Genomic DNA, 15,161 nt, shown 5'->3' on the forward strand with positions numbered 1-15,161 from the left:
CTGCTGGGTAACTTTTTCTATCATTAGCCAATAAAAGTCTCCTTGGTTACATTTTTGTGGTATATTCCCAGGGTTATAGAATTTCTCTTTGAGTTTTTTCCCAAGGCTCCACTGCCTAAGGAAGGAAGGAGTTAAAGCCCTTGGCCATCAACAAAAAAACATACAAGCAGAGAGAAAATACATGATTGAAGAACTGAACAGTTAATTATACATAGAGGTATTAAAGAGAGATCCCTTTAGCTAGCAGACCAAAGGACAATGGATCAGCAGTTTTAGAATCTAATTCTGACTCTGTCATTGACTTCAGGGTACACAGAACAAACACCCTATGTTTCTGTTTTTCAAAAATTTATTGTACCATAATAGCAATCATCATTCATTTGGTATAAATGATGCTTAATCAGCACCCAGAATCTAAGGACTTTGCAACAGAACAGAAAATAAAATAATTTTCATCTGCAAACAAAGGGGAAGAATGTAATAGAAATTCAATCATCAAAAACATGAGCAAAGACATATACAGGAATCAAGGAAGAGGATAGTACACTGGAAATCTTCATTTTGGAGCTCCTGCAAAGGTTTTATTTCCCCTGTGAGCTTGTGCATGTGGAAGGGGACTAAGGTTTATGAAACATTACTTCCATGCACCCAGAACTTCACACACTTTATTTGCTTTAAAGCCTGATACAGGTAGTGTCTCCATTAACAAATTGGAAAGCTGAGCCTGGAAGAGCTTAGAAAGCTTGCCGAAGCTCCTGGTATGGCTGACTCTGGAGCCTGTACTTAATGTCTTTCATTTCAAGGACTTAAAAATATTTCTCACAGGTAACTTTTAATGCTAACAAATTAATATTGCTTTCCTGCCCTCCCCTCCTCTAATTCTCATTTCTCTCCAAAATTCCAGGGTAGATCTGGAAATATGGGGATGCCCAACCTCTGTGAGGTCCAAATGTGCGTGGCTTCCGTGTTCAGAACAGTCTTCTATGGAAAAGGGGATCCTCTGGCTCTGTTTTCATTAGCAGAAGTTATTCAGGTAGCAGATGGCTCCAGGGACGTGGGTTTTCTCACCTTTTCAGTTGTGTCTGCAAGAATGCTTCTCCCAAGCACATGGAGTGTGAATAAGAAGTCTTTTCTCCTCTGTCTCTGCAAGTTTTCCTTATGTAGTTGGTAGCAGAGCTCGCTGTCACCCAGGCCACAAGTCCACTCAGGGATAGCAGGACTCTCCATGACATCACTGTAGACTCACTGGCTCCCACAGCTCCTCTCACAGGTTGCCATCCTGCCTCTTTTTTATGAAGCTGCCCTATAACTTTCACACACACACACAAGTCCTAGCTCAGCTGCAGGAACCAAAACAATGTGGGGCAAAATTTGGAAGATTGTGTCGGTCAGCTTCCAACCAGAGGAGCAGAACCAATAGGAGATAATATGTAAGAGATGCATTGCAAAACATTGGCTTAGATGATTTTGAAGCCTGGCTTGGTAAGCCTGAAACCCATAGCAGAGACTGTCAGGAAGGCCAGACTGGAGCTCAGCACCAGCGGAAGCTGCTTCCCAGAGGTGAAACGTTTTCTTCAGCAGCTCTGCTCTTAAAGGCCTTTCAGCCACTGAATGAGGCCTACTGGATTTTTTTAGATAATCTCCCTTACTTAACATCAACTGATTATGGACTTTAACCACATCTCTAAAACACCTCATAGCAACCCCTAAAGCAGTGTTTGAGGCACTAACTGGAGATTGTAGCCTAGCCAAGTTACCAAAGGACCATGGCAAACATGGAGTGTTTGGATCCACTAAGTTTTCAAAAGCCAAGAAGCAGCATGAAAGTCCCAGGCGGGTGAGAAGGCTGCGGCAACAGAGAAGAGAGGCAGCGGAGGGGCGCAGCGGAGGGGCAAGAGGTCCCATGTGAGAACTGCCCAGAGCAGGCCTGCGCTCTACCCTTTTTCTAGGCAAGGCTGGGTGAGCCCCTTCCTCGAGTGGCTCTCATTTAGGTCCCACCACCTCTCTGCCTCCACAGCACATTTACATATCACAGTGACACTCGATATTTACAAGGAGATTTACAACAATAAAATAATTCTGGCTCTGTGGTGACATGACAGGAAGCTAGGAGAGTCTGCTTAGAGTTACATATGAGGCAAAAAGAAACAGAGGATACATTTGTTGTACAAGGTTGACACTGAATCTAAAAAGGATTTATGATCGCGGTTAAAACAACAAACATGGAAAGAAACTGGTGGAGAAGGTCAGAAAAAAATACTAGATGTCATTAACACGGTCCCCTTTTCATCGAGCATCTTTTTCATGGCATTTCAGAATCTTTATCCAGGAAGTCAAATCTTTCTGCTAATTAACATTGCCTTTCCTCTCCCGTGCCATCTCGTTGAGATGTTTCATCTGTTGTACACATCCTACTGCTTTTGCGCTGTAAGGATCTCACATCCGCTTTTGGGGAAGGAGCTTTTCAGGGGAATTATGGGCTGGAACTCTGGACTCAGGAGATAAGGATGGTAGTCATGGGGAGAGTTATGACTATTCCGTAATTTCAAAGAAGCTAACAGAATTTGTATATCACATTTGCAAATAGTCCCTCAATGCTAACAAATAATAAGCTTTCAAAAACTTTTTTTCTAGATTATATTACTTCTCAGGGAAAAAAGACTAGAAGGAGGCAAATGTTATGATCTTTAACAATTTAAAATAATGGAAAATAGTAACAATAACCTAATAAAAGAGTGAAGAATGGGTAAAGCTAGACATAATATAAGAGCAGCAGGTCACTGATAATTGTTGAAGCTGGTGATAAGCATATAGGAGTTCACTATACTATTCTTTTTACTTTATAGATATTTGAAGACTTTGTAAATCTGACATCAAAAGCAAAAGAAACAAAATCAAAAATAAACAAGTGGGACTACATCAAACTAAAAAAGCTCTGCACAGCAAAGGAAACCATTAATACAATAGAAAGGAAAGGAAAGCTACTGAATGAAAAAAATTGCAACTTATACACCTGATAAGAGGTTAATATCCAAAATATACAAAGAACTCATACAACTCAATAGCAAAGTAAAAATTGGATTAAAAGCTGTGCAGAAGATTTCAATAGACACTTCTTAAAAGAAGACATAAAAATGACCAACAGGTACATAAAAAATGCTCACCATCACTAATCATGAGGGAAATGGAAATCCAAACCACAGCAAATCCAAACCACCTCACACATTTTAGAATGGCTAATGTCAAAAAGACTAGGAATAACAAGAACAGACAAGGATGTAAAGAAAAGAAATCCCTTGGGAATTGGTGGGAATGTGCAACTACTATAGAAATCAGTATGAAAGTTTCCTCAAATTTAAAAAAATAAAACTACCATATGATTCAGCAATTCCACTTCTGAGAATTTATCCAAAGAAAACAAAACCATTAACTCAAGAAGATATGTGCACCCCCATGTCCATTGCAGCATCATTTGCAATAACCGAAAGGAGGAAACAATCTAAGTGCCCATTTGGTGAATCAATAGATAAAGATGATAAGGTATGTACATAGAATGAAATATTATTCAGCCATAAAAAAAATGAAATCTTGTGATTTGCAACAACATGGATGGACCCTGAAGACATTCCTCTAAGTAAAATAAGTCAGACAGAAAGACAAATACCATATAATATTTCATACATACATAGCAAGCTCACAGATACAGAGAACAGATTGGTGGTTGCCATATACAAAGGGTCCAGAGAGAAGATAAATAGGTGAATTGTATATTTTTTCAGTTTAAATAAATTGAATTTTTTAAAGACATGAATGGGAAGAGGTTCGTAAAAGACTGACTGGGCAAAGAGATCACCATAGACCCTGGAGGAGAAGAGCAGAGAGAAGACAGAAGAAAACACAAAACACAGGACAAACAGAACAGAAAAGAAGAAAACACGAAGGTGGAAAAAAAAAAAAAGGGAAGCTTCTTTGTTTTCACAGGAAGGTCAGGAGGTGTGATCAGAGGACTTGAGAATAGTCCAGGTAGATGCGCCTGCAGTGAAGCCTGCATCACCACTGATGACAGTTCCCACAGCGCTGAATAGACTGGAGGCCCAGCCCTCAGGGAAGGGCCCTGCCCGTGCAGCTGCTCTGTCCTTCTGGCACTCGGTGGGAGGGCAGGGCTTCTACAGGCTCAGGCTTGGTTAGCCCAATTACATTTTCCTTAGGAAATTTCTGACCTCACATTTGGGTATATTCCATTTTTGATCAATTGCTAGTTAAATTTATATTGAGATAATTCTTGTTCAAAGTGTCTGGAACTCTGTTTCAGATGTACTCATGTGATCTCCAAAAATAATCGGCCAGCAGTGGCCACTTTCTGTGAAACTAAGTATCTATAGATCGGGACATGAGTTGAGAAGGAGGCAAATTTATTAGGAATTTGTTTTTTAAGCTCTAGTTAACTATCCTGTAATACTGAATGTAGGAGAGTTGCAATACAGGGCGCATTTATCTTTGGTGCTAGTCAGACACTTCCCCTGAATCAGACTCCTATTCCATTAATTAGCCTAGGGAGAACAATTACAAGATTTGTAAAGAAATAAAAAAAATTAAATTTGGAAAAAGTAATGGTAGGACTGGCAGAGGTTGGAAGGTGGAGTTCGAAGAAGTGATGCAGGAAATCACAGCAGAAATAGTTCCTTCCGCTTCTGCAATGGGAGTCCAAGCCTTCCACTAAAGGTTGGGTGTTGAGACCTAAAAGTTTAGGTCTGCACTTACAATTATACTGATAAACAGATGCAGAACTAACATCAAAATATAAATACCAAAATTGGTGCCAGGATGAGGAAGGAGGAGCAGTTACTGTAAGTTAAATTTCTCATCTGACATAGGGAAGATTCACTAATTTCTGTTAAAACTGGATAAACTAGACCATAAGAGTACACACAAATTATTTTTTAAAAGATTATTAATTAATTTATTTTTAGAGAGATTGGGAAGGGAGGGAGAGAGAGGGAGAGAGACATGAATGTGAGGAAGAAACACTGATCAGTTCCTTCTCACAGGTCCCCCTATCCTGGGGATCCTCTCGGGGACCTGACCTGCAATCCAGGCATGTGTCCTGACTGGGAATCGCACCAGTGACCTTTCACCTTGAGGGACAATGCCCAACCAATTGAGCCACACTGGTCAGGGCCACACAAATTGTTTATAGTGAGGGAGGCACTGACCAGAAACACTGAGAACACTGAGATAAAGAGGAAGAAGGAAAAGAAAGAGAACAAGAAATCCAGTTAGTTATCCCTGATCAAAACTTCTAATAAGTTCTTGAGGATATTATCCAAATGTTGAGGATACCATGAGTCTTGGACGTGAACCCAGGACAGTCAGATCTACACCACTTTTAGCAAGCGTTGTTTCCTAGCTTCGTAGTTTTTATAGTGAAATACATGATTTTATAATGTGAAACTTTCCTAAAAAACAGACTGTTAAAATCTGGAATGGAAAAGTTATGAAAACATGGTTGGAATGAAATCTTCATTGGAAAACAATGGCTATCTTACACAACATGAGCCCTGGGGTGGGCAGAGGGGTAATTGAAGTTGTGCTCGGGAACAAGGTTAGGGGCTGCAGCAACAGGTAACGTTTGTGCCCTTTTCTGCACTTCTGTTTTGATGTCATTTTTAAAATAAATGTTTATGGCCAGGATATTATTTTACAACTTTCACACCCAATTCTTAGTAAAAACACATCCCAAAGATAGTTCAGTTTGTGTAATTAAAACAAAAAAACCCCAAGAAATCCAAAGATCTCAAATGCTCAAAACAGGGGCAATTAACTTTAAAAATACTTTCTCTAAATAAGTTATTTGATCTATTTTCAGAAATATAGGCAACAATGTCTTTATGTAGAAGCATCTGTGGACTCTTCTAAGAATATCTCTACCTTTCTCTGGGTGCCTGGTCTCATCATCTGTATTGACACCAAATGCATGGATCTCTTCCCCTTTAAGCTAGTTGGGTACTTTGTCTATGTTTAAAAACCTTTGCACACTTAACATGTTGGGGCTGAGGACTTGGTCATGCATCATTCTATCTATTTTCTAGCAATCAATTCAAACTGAAATTGAATTCACAAGCCTAAGAGATGGAGGACCTTTCTGCCACCTTCTGGCTCCCATGGAGCTTTCTAGCTCAATGGCAGAGAAGGTGAGGTGGGGTTATATAAGCATTGTTTTTGGGGGGGGATTTCCTTTGGCTAGCCACCCTGTTTTCTCTTCTGCATCCAAAAGCAAATATTTAGCACATTAATTCACATGGAAATCAATCACCAATGATGAAAGATCAGGCTCCCCCAAGCAAGAAGAAGGAAAGGGAGAGTAGGGGTCTCTGAAGGACAAAGGCCCCTTTTGTGTCCACATTGCAAGCTGCCAACTTTCTTTTTTTGGTAAAATCTGCCAAGTATAATACACTTCTTGCTACATATTCAGGTCCTTCAAAGCACAGCTGAACATATTAGCTCTTCAGACTCTTGCCTGACCACTCAGAGTGATCCTGTCTTTGGAGTTATTGTAACAAGTGTGATCTGAAAAGTACAGCTCTTGATTTTACATAGGCTTGTATGAGTCACTAGCTATTTCGTATGCTCTTTTCCTGCTAACTGGAATAGAGATAATGCCTCGTCCTTCTTTCACACCCCTGAATACAGCTGGCATTGAGGACATGTAGACCGAGTCTGACTAATTTTCATCCTTTCCCTTCTGATACTCTACCACAACTGCTGCCTGCCAACTCCCCATCCCACGCCTTTTTGTTTCTAACCCCATTTTCTGTCCATACATAACTCTTCTGCGTCTCTTTATTTTAGAGCCCTATTATCTGCGGTGTGAGAAGATGGTTAGTATCTGACTAGCTAATTCTGTGTCACATAGGTTCAAACATATGAAATTGCTGATTTTTGACATACCAAAGCAACAATTTCACATGACTTAACCTAATAGATGAAATTTTAGAATGTTACCCCTCATGCATGATGTCTGGCAACACAAAATCATATTCCACAGGGCTGAATTCATAATGGGGTAATTCAGCCTTAGCAGTTACGTGGGGACATATTTGGGGCATTAAAATGCCTTAACAGCACTTTTCAACAGCATCTGCTTGACAGGTACCTAATCTGCTAATGCAGCAGGTTGGGCCCCTGTCCTGGAAACATACTACTGAGATAGTTAAAATTTGTTGACTTTCTCCTTTAAATGACCTCATTTAATAATTTAGGCTAGAATTCACCTGACTGAGACAAGAGGCGAGGGCAATGAATAGAGAAAAGCTTACTTTTGCTACCAAATAATCATCGTACACATAAAGTTCAAATGAACAGGCTGAACAAGACTGTAAAAAATGTAGAGGACATTGAAAAACAAGGAACTTTCCAAAAATTTCAAGTTCATCAAAAACCTTTAATGAAAACTTGCTGTGTCCTTTAAAATGAATGTTCTCTTTGGGGCCTCAAATAGCTAATTTATAGTTTTCCCATTTGTACAATGAGAAAGTTGGAACAGACATATATGGGCCTTTCAAATTTTGTATTTTACAAAAGCCATTTTGTAAAGATTTCCAGGCAATGTTTCTGTAAACTCTTAAAAGTAACACTAGAGTTTATTAAAATCACATAATGCCTGTATCCTATAATGAACTTTGCATTAAATCTCAATTCTTATCTTCCTTTGTCTGAATTATTGGTGTCTTTTTCTATTTTATGGTAGTGAATTCCTTTAGAATTTGCAACAAAACAGATTCATCGTTTCATTGGCTTGTTAGTTTCAGTTTGGGGATTTAAAAAAATTTTTCATCTTTTAGAGAGCTAGATGGCCAAACCCTTGAGGAGTGACTAAAGAAGATGGTCTAGGAAAACAGTTTTAGAGCTCTTACTGATGCGGTTTCCAACTTTCAGAGCATTGTATATGTTCAACTCTAGTGGCACTTTCATTTTGCCTTAATTATCTGAATGTCTATACCTAGCAAACTATCAGTTCCCAGAGGAAAGAGACTGCATAAGACATGACTATACCCTCTGCAGCACATTGTAGGTGCTCAATTAATATTCCTTGAATTCCCTTAAATTATAACATCACAGAATGTCAGAGCCAGAGGAGAATCTTTGAGATTACCACACTTTGCCACTCAGAAAGCTGAGGCCCAGAGCTCTGCAGATGTTACTAACTTGAAGATCCATCATCATTTCAGAGCCATTGGGAGCCAGCCCTGTTTGCTGGGTCTCAGAAACAAGGGAGATCCATCAGATCCTTCCCTGTTCTTTGGTGGCCCAAACTATGTATGATATGGTCACATTTGCAAGTGCAAGAAAGCCCCCTCCTTTTTTGGGGTAGCTTGATTCATGATGTAGCATTAACCTGCTTTCCTGTTGTTATAGCCACTTTCCTTCCCCCAATAAAGACACTGGATTGATTTGCATCTACATGTGCCTTCAAGGAAATGGTGTTTCTGTAAGAGATGGATGGTCTCTGAAATAAAGTTTGTTGATAAGCATAGGCTGTTGCAACAGACCAAACCCAATAGACCTGAGTGAGTGTTGGTATAACCTCTCCAGACCCCAGCACCACATTTCATGCCACGTGCACACGTCACCAAGCTACCAGCCTAATAGGTTGAAGTGGCAGAGAGTCTTTAAAACTAGCTTCCTATGGTTTTAGAATTATGTTGTGTACTGAGGGAACAGTAACAATATAATTCTAAGAGCTAAATATCTAAGCTAAATTCTAAGAGCTAAAATATTTTTAGATGTGAGTTTCCATACTAATTTTCCCTTATCTAATTGCAAGAGGAATATGAGTTTATTGTAGAAAAAGACAAAATACAGATAAGGGATAAAATCAAAATAAAAACTAACTGAACTTCTACTACACTGAGATCATTACAGGTAATATTCTGGCATATGTGTGCACACACAGAATTATGTATTTTATACATATTTTTAACATATTTCTTAAATATCTTTCCATGATAAATACATGTTATTCTAAATCTTTGTTAATGTCTACATTGTATTCCAGTAAATCATTGTACATCAATTTATCATTATTTTCTGTTAGCATGCATAGATTATTTCCAATCTTTCTATAATGAATGATAATCTAAACCTGTTCAGTATTATACTCATTATTTCTTCTGCTTTTAATTGTTTAGGATTTTAAAACACCAACAAGATTACTTTAAAAATATGCAATGTAGCACTCTCTATGTATTAATACAAAGACAGATTCTGCTGAAATGATTGTCTCAGGGAACAACACACATAAACAGTTTTTTATGCTCTCATGTGTCTTTCAGTATCCAAGGGAGTCCATACTAATGGGCAAATAGGGGAATAATATGGATATATGAAGAATTTTTATGTAAAGTTTTATATGGGCTTCTCCCCAGAATGGAACTGTTTTATATCATAATGTAATAGCAGTTAAACACCATGTACATGAGCACCACTGAATGCAAAGCTGCAGCATGCAGTGCTGCGTGGGATGTCCTGTATCCCACAGTCTCCCTCCTGGCTCAGTTTTGGCTGCAGGCTCTGCATTCGAAGCCCTTGTTGCAATGTCCTTTCCACATGTGGACATTTTGTCCTGGCTTCCATAAGTCAGCAGCCTCAACCTTTCCTTACTCCTCCTTCCATCAAATGACACTCACCACGTGTTTTATTTATTTTATTTATTTATTTTAGAGAGAGGGGAAGGGAAGGAGGGAGGGAGAGGAACATCAATATGTGGTTGCCTCTTGCATACCCCCTACTGGGGACCTGGCCCGCAACCCAGGCATGTGCCCTGACTGGGAATTGAACCAGTGACCTTTCACCTCATGTTTTAAAAAAAAATTAATCATGTCTTTTAACTGTGCCAGTATTTTAATTAGAGTATTTTCTTTGTTGATGCTCTGATTACAAAGGTACATAAGTTTTAAATCATCTATACCTAATTTTATTTTTCTAGGAGTTATTCAGAAATGTATATATAGTTTTCAAGCTTCTGAGTAATGAAAGCAGAATAAAACCTGATCTCCAATAATTCATCCCCAATACTTCACAAAATGATCCTCCCTCTCCCTAAACAAAAGGAGAAAAACTCAGCAAAATAAAATAAATTACCAACAGCGAAATGAGAAAAAAACAAAACCTGATAAGATTCCATGACATAAAATTTAGAAGAGAATAGAGTATTTGGATGTGGTCCCCAATCTCACTTCTGTCCTTCCAAAAACACAATATCAGGGAAAGATGGTAAGTCAAGAAAATCTGTGCATGCACCCCCTGTGTAAAAGCAAAGTGGACTACAAGGGTGACCATGTGATTTTTTAAAATTAGAAGAAAAACTCTCAAGAATAGGAGGTCCTAGTTACCATCACCAGCAGCGGCTCACTGGAGAATAAACAGTAAATGCTCACAAAAATTCTATGTTCAGCAATTTTAAGGAGACCATGCTCTAAACTTGAAGATCCAAAGCAGGAAGACAGTACCCAGGGAATAAGACACACCTCTCCCAGGCAATGGATCGGGCTGGTACTGAATCTGGGACATGCAGTGCATTCAGGGAGAAAAGAGTTTGTGTTGTCCAATAAAGGTTGCTCAGTTTATAATTTCCCTGTTCACAGAGGGGTGCTTTGAGTGGGAGATAAACAGAGAATGGTGTACAGAATTTTCCACCTGTACCCAGCTTTTTAGATTTCCTGAACTGAGCTGTCCACCTAATATATGAAGATAACTAAAGGCAATATAGTAATCATGCAAATATACAGTCTTACCTTCTCTTCCCAAAAGAAGAAAAATACATGCATGACAAGGTCTCTCTAAATTACTCGTTAGAATTGAGTTGTGCAAGGAAAATTTATTTTCTCTGTAACTGCTCTGATGTCCTTCACAAGTACCCACTCAATGGTAGCAGGTAGCACTACAGTGCTCTGATCCAGTGGTTAAAACAGCCCCAGGTAATTGCTGTCTCTCTGTTGTAGTTGCCACACGTGTCCCATCTCCATGTAGTGAGTGAGAACTTCACCAGGCAATGTTATAATTTTTGCTTTCAACAGTCACATATATTTTAAGGACATTTTAGGTAAAATAATAGCCTGTCATATTTACATAGATATTAACATTTCCATTGTTCTTTCCTCATGGCTGATGTGACATGTTCTTTCTTTAGCCTGAAGAATTTTCTTTTGCATTTGTTTTAGGGCAGATCTGCTGGTAATACATCCTCTCGGTTTTCCTTCATCTGAGAATATCTATCTTGTCTTCATTCCTGAAGGACCTTTTTCTGCTGGACATAAAATTCTGGTTTGACATTTCTTTTCTTTTGGCACTTTATAAACATGTTGTTCCACTGTTTTCTGGCTTGCATGGCCTCAGATGAGAAATCCATAGTCATTCAAATAATTGTTCCCTCTGACTATTTTCAAGATTTGTCTTTATCATTAACTTTTAGAAGTTTGACTACGAAGTGATTGGGTATTTTTTTTGTAAATAACATATATCTTTTTATCTAAAAATTAAGTCAATCCTCAATTTTGGAATTCTGAAAATGTAAGGTAAGTCAGAAAATGTGTCATAATGAATTTTCCTAATTTCCATTCAGGTCGATCAGCAATCTTTGTGAGCAGTGCAGTTATTCAGCAAATGCTGATACTGAGTGAGCTCTTTTTACCAACAGAAATTACAATAGCATTTGATAAATTTTATCATTGGTAAGAGCTTCATTGTATTTAACAGACATTTAAAACAGGACTTTTTGGTATGTAGTTTTGAAGGAGTATTTGAAGAAAATCTGGATGCTTAGCCTTTTGTTTCTCAGATTCCAGTACCCAGTGGTGCCCAGCACGCATTAGAAACTCAATACTTTATGTTGTGAACTGAAATAATGAAGGTTCCCACATATTTGAAAGACTGGCACATAAAACAAAGGTTTTACTTTTTAGTTTTCCATCAACAGCAGAACAAGGACTATGAATGGAAGCTGTTAGAAAGTAGATTTGACTCAATATTAGAAAAACATTTGGCCATTGAGAAATCAAATGGACTGCTTCAAAAGTGGAGCACCCTCCAGCTTACCATGCTCGTGAGGGTGTGGAAGACTATCTGAAGAGCACAGTGTAAAGGAAGTTCGTGCACCACAGGCTGTCTCTGATTTCAGACCTGTCCTGCTCAGAGATTCTGAGAGTTTGTAAACTTGAGAAGGCAAGTGAGTGTCCACATACCAAGGCTTTGAAAGGCTGAATTAGTAGTTTAATCTTGCTCACTGCCTTAGTTTCCCACTGATAAAATGAGAAGACTAGTTAAAGTAATCACTGTTCCTTTTCTACTTCTAAGATATCCTGATCCTGTAATATGCTAAATGTGATGATTTTATAATAATCTGGTTTCAAATCAATCCAGCGAATACTCACTGTTGACCAACTGTGCGTTGGGTACCACACAAGGTAATGACACTATGACTTCACTCAGTCTCTTCAGGCTCTTAGGATTCGAAGCACATAACTGGTTAGTGGGAGGTGTCCTCAACCTGGTTTTAATACTGCCTGTGAAAAAAAAGAAACTAATACATCCCAGAATGCACAGTGTCTAAGCCTGGAAGTTTTCAGACATTCACTTTGTGCTGATCGATAAGTTAGTTGTTAGCTCGATGCACATTTTTTTGTTGAAGGAGGCATTCTGACAGGAATGTAAAAAAATCCACAGCAGACTCTTCAACTGCATGACTACATGGATGTGAAGAGGTGCTACATTCATCTAAACAACTATTCAAAGGCACACTGAAAAATGAAACCTCAAGGAAAAAATGAAAACACGCCTGCTTAAGAAATTGTCGAGAAATGACATGGTGACAGATATAAGCTTCCTGAAATGAGTCAACTATGTTAGCCCCTTATTTTTAAAAATCAAACCAACAGTGATCACATACCAAAAGAATTGTCAAGGAGCACCCTCTCAAATGCATTCATGTTTTGTTGTAAAGTTAATATGAAATTTCAACTAACTGCCCAAAATTACGATAATGAAATTTTGTATTTACTCAAGTTTTAGGAAGAAAGCGTGGATTTCCTTTTGCTGGTTTTCTCCACCATTCCGTCTCGGTTCTTGTTCACTCTGAGCACTATTTATTGAATGCAGTCAAGGGGCGGAAAGTAAACAAACCGAGAAGATGCAGGTGTGTGATGTGATGAAATCTGATAGAGCCCACAGTCCCAAAGGAAAATAAACAGGAGCCACTGATTTAAATGAACTTAAATGTTGTCTGCAACCCTAAGGTCATTATCCTTCCTTTTCCTCTTCCTTTTGCTTCTACATATATGCATTTAGGTGACGTGTAAACATTTGGTCTTACAGGTTAATTTGGGTAATTCCTCAGAAACTTATGAGATCTTGCTCATCACAGAGAATTCAAAATTCCATTTAAACAATATCAACAAGCAACATTTGTTCAAACTTGCCACCTATTATAGAATGCTGACCAATGGAGCTGTTTGCATTACTACTAATTTTTAAAAGGTACATTTAAGAAAGCAAGCATTGATTTTAAATGAAATGAAACAAGGCTAACCATTGCATTTATGATGACTCTAGGATAATCACAGATAATTTAACATAAACTTTTCAGTTGAAAACATATTTTCTTCAACTCACAATGCTCCTCTGCTATTTCTTATTGTCCAGCATAATAGTTATTTTGAAATTAAAGTCATTTTTACTTGGTTTACTGTGACATCTTTGAGTCAATAATCTTTGGTCATAGTGTTTTGAAAAAAATCTATTACCTCTCCATTGAAAAAAAATCTTCAAATTTTTTATGCTGTCAGGTAGTAGCCCCTGATGTAGTTATTTTTAATTTCATTAATATATTTATTACATTTACTAAATTACTATCCCACAGGACACTATAGGATGGTAACAAGTATTATAGAGTGTTTTTCTAGGACATTGGTGCACCTTTCACATGCTAGGAGAGATAAAGGAGTTTAGTGCATTCGATTTCCTACACTTACTTAACTGAAGTTTTCTTTGTTGTCACCTACTAGAGCTCTAAAAACAAGTTTTTAAATAACAACATTTAGGAAAGGTTGAACTACAAGGATATAGAAAAGCTAACATAGCACCAAAAACTAACTTAATACAAGTGGTTTGGGCGTCCTCTTTCTCCTTAAGATTCCTCTCAGTACAGTGAAACGTTCTTCAAAAGTACATCTAATTCCCAAATCTTTCTAAGTAAGGTGTGGTTTTTTAAAATTGTTTTGTAAGGAAACTGAGGAGAGGGCTGCATAGCATGGAACTCAGCAAAACTTTCTAAAAACCCAATTCACAGTTTTCCCCTTTCCTCTAAACTCTATGCTTTATTGCATCACTGCAAATCTCTCTCTATTCTCTGCACTCAGTCCCTCCTCATGATTCCTCTCAGATCGTCTCTCCTGCTAAGTATTTGCAAGCTCACAAATGTCTGTCAAGTTATCTACCCTGTTTGCATCCTCATATATTTCACCCTTCAGCCAAACAGAAGGGAATATCTTTGGACTCATCCTCTTTCAAGGACCAGGCAGAGAAGATAACAAATGTTTACCCAATAGGATTCCTTGGGGGAAGGGGGTCAACTGAGTCCTTTTCTATTTTCTTGTTCTATGCTCACCTAGGAAAAATGAAAGTATTCCTCTTACCAGATGCCTTCACCCCTTTCTTCCTGGAAGTAGCCAGGTTTTTTTTTATGCCAAAGGGATAGCTGTATTTTTAGGGTAAGATGGAAGTAGAGTTTCTTGGATGGTAATAGTATCTCTTTGAGATTTAGGCCAGTTTGAGGTCTTAAAGGGGCACCAATTTCTTAAGACATTATCACCATATGTCAAAAAACTGTGATAGCATATAAATTTTGTTAGAACAAGAGACCTCACTGCATCTGCTGAAAAACTATTGTAATAAATATGTGTATCTATGATGTCAACAATGAGTATGGTGCTTCCTTGGGTCATGCAGAACCCAACTTACACAGCTACATATGGTGGCCCCAGTTCCAGCCTTGGAAGCTGTGCCGGGGGTCCCTGTGCAGTGCCTTTATCAGCAGATGCTCCTGACAGCAGAGTTGGGAATGTAACTAGTGTTTGAGAGGATGTAGTGTTGCAGAGCAGTGATGGTGA

The sequence above is a fragment of the Phyllostomus hastatus genome, unplaced genomic scaffold (assembly GCF_019186645.2).
Source record: "Phyllostomus hastatus isolate PE091 unplaced genomic scaffold, TTU_PhHast_1.1 phas_scaffold_21, whole genome shotgun sequence".
NCBI lineage: Eukaryota > Metazoa > Chordata > Mammalia > Chiroptera > Phyllostomidae > Phyllostomus > Phyllostomus hastatus.